The 2,917-nt window shown below is 33.9% G+C and overlaps 1 pseudogene across 1 annotated transcript; it reads left to right on the top strand.

Annotated features, from left to right (window-relative positions):
• Nucleotides 1–931: 931 nt before the first annotated feature.
• Nucleotides 932–1,635, top strand: LOC306638581 (archaemetzincin-2-like; annotated as a pseudogene). The gene is made up of 2 exons: nucleotides 932–1,223; nucleotides 1,298–1,635. The product of its transcript is annotated as an archaemetzincin-2-like (transcript).
• Nucleotides 1,636–2,917: the final 1,282 nt, after the last annotated feature.

Raw genomic sequence — 2,917 nt, 5'->3', positions numbered from 1 at the left:
ATCCAGGTCCCTTCGAGTACCTGCCTAGTGCTGGATTAGATGATCTGGAGCTAATACTAGAGCAATTCTCTCCATCTGTATCAAAGTGACTTGATTGACACCACGCACGTGAAAATATTATTTCACTGTTTATACTCGATCTCTTAGCCTGGTTTTGCACAATCTGGTCCTTTCTCACCTCACCTTCATTTCTTACCACTCTTACCACATCTCCATTTACATTCTGGTCTCACCAATCTACACACTGTTTCCTAAATGGTTTATAATCTATACGGTTTTGGTTATGCTCTTTTTTTCTGCCCAAATTTTCCTTCTTTTCACATCATCTTCCTTCAATCTTCATCTAAGCTTTAAGAGAGCAGAGAGTCGGTCTTTGTTATCTCAAGTGCTTAGAACTTGGGATCACAATAAATGGTTCACAGTGTGTGGCAAGTTTTCAAAGCTAACACCGAAACTGGTACCCATCAGTTCCTTTTCAATCTTTTGTCTAGAATTTAGCCTCAAAGCAGACCAGAAAATGTAGTATTATGTGTTGTGATGTACTCACGAAGAAAAACTGGAGCTGGGCAACCAGTCAGCAGTTTCTGTCATACCAGACTATTATCTAAATAAAATAGCAACAGAGGAGATAGATACGCCTGCCCTGCTTTGAACATTGCACAATGAAAACATGTACTAAAACATCACATGATACCAAATAAATATGTACAGTTTTGTGTCAATAAAAATAAAGTACATGTTCACTGGGGTGGGTGGGAGAGGCAGATGGGCAGCAGCAAGGCCTGTCGGGCGTCAAGGCACCCTCCACAGCACCTTCAGGACATGCCTATCCTTGGAATGTAAAAATTTCAATAGGAACCTTCCTTTATAAAGGGAAAATGAAAGCTCTAAACAGGAACATGATGTGAATGGATGAGACCTGTCATGATCTCTAGGAAACACCAGATTTATCCATGAAGAATATATTAAATGGCTCAAGGGCTACTGTGAAGCATCTTTCTATGGCTTGAAAGATGTAAAACTAGAACCATTTTCTGTTTCTGCAACATGGTGTTCTTTTAGAGTAAATGATCACACAAGCAATTTACAAATTCATGTAGGACACATCCTGAAGCTCCTAAAAAAGAAGAAACCTGAAGATACTTTCTATGTTATGGAAATAACAATGATCTTTACCCAAGAGACTGGAATTTTGTCTTTGGACAGGTTTCTTTGACAGATGGGTCTCACTAAGTTGCCAAGGCTAGCCTTGAACTCCTTCCTTGAACTCCTTGAACTTCTGCCTGAGTCTCTCAAGTTCACCAGAATCCCCACAAGGTGTGGGGATATTCAGCTTTGCTAGATATGGAAGTGATTTCTATAGCTCACACGATGAAGGCACAATGAAGACACTTTGAAATAAAATCTTCCAATGACTATTCCATTTTTGATAACTACTTTATTCCTGAAATCACAAGTGTTTGCTGCTGCAATCCTATAAGGCAATAGTAAGGTGGATTGATGATGTATCTGCTGACACAACAAGAGCAACTCCAAAACATAGTCGTGAAGAGTGTGAATTCACCAAAACCTGTGGAAGCCTTTAAGGAATGGAAAGAGTGGATAATAAACTGCCTTGCTGTTCTCCAAAAATAAGTTCAGATAGGTGTAATTAAAATAAATATTTGCACATTAAAAAAATAAATAAATAAAGTACAAAAAAGTAAATATAGTCGCAGCAAATGAAAACAAAGTGTGCAAAAACCAAGGGAAAAAAGGCTAATTATTTTTGAAATATGTACTAGAAGAAGGCAAATTAGAATACAAGAAAAAAGAGAATCAGCATTTAATTAGAGAGCCATTGGGTGTCTAGATGTTTCAGGAGTAATTTTAACAATCTCCTACATATTTAATATATAATCATTACATTCTTTATTTCAGAATATTCTTTTTAACACATTATGTAATATAATATTGATAATACATGATACCAAGCAAACAAATCTACAGGCCAACCGTACTTAGAAAGTATCAATGTGATAACCCTAAACAAAGCATCAGGAGGAGATGTACAGCATACTAAAAAACAGAATGCCTCACCACACCTGTAAGTGGTACAAACTCAAAGAACATAAAAATGCTAAAGATTAGGAATTCTTGATACACATCACTATAGTAATATATTAAAAGAGAAAAATCATATAATCATCTGTATGGAACTAAGAAGGTATTTGATTGAATCCCAAACCTGTTTCTTAAAAAAAAGAAAAATCCCCAGTACCTAGATACTTCCTCATTTTGCTAATTCCTATTTTTGATCAACCAATAAAATTATGAGAGAATATAAATAAAAACTTAAAATCTACTGAAAAAACAATAGTGTAATTCAGCTTACTTGGAACAAAATTGCTATACAAATTTAATGGTTGTCTTATATACGAAATAAATTGGGTAGAAAAGGTTCTGGTTAAATAGTAGCTAAACTGATTAAAAACCTAGAAACAACTAGAAATGTTCATGATTATATTATATAAAAGCATTAAATTCTATAAAGTTTCAAAAAAAATACATGAATAAATGAAAGGGTATAACTTGTTCTTATCCTGAAAGACTCAAATATAATTTACCTTTAAGTAATTATATACCTCAGGAAACTTCAATAACATATCATTAGATTATTTTTAATGAATAGACAATGGGTCTCTAAAATTTATTTGAAAAACTAAATATGCAGACATAAAACAAAATTCTGGAAAAAGATGAAAAATTAATGAGAATTAACTCTGCCTGATAGTAAAATATATTACTAAGTTCTAATAAGTCAGAGTATGATATTGATGCATAAAAAGATAAGACACTAAAACAGGATGGCAGGTACAGAGAGAAACAGAAAAACATTCAAGTGGTAAGAGGAGAATTTATGAAGCATTTCATTTAA

Source organism: Sciurus vulgaris (genome assembly GCF_902686455.1).
Source record: "Sciurus vulgaris genome assembly, chromosome: 11".
Taxonomy (NCBI): Eukaryota; Metazoa; Chordata; class Mammalia; order Rodentia; family Sciuridae; genus Sciurus; species Sciurus vulgaris.
This window is presented reverse-complemented; position numbering and strand designations above follow the sequence as displayed.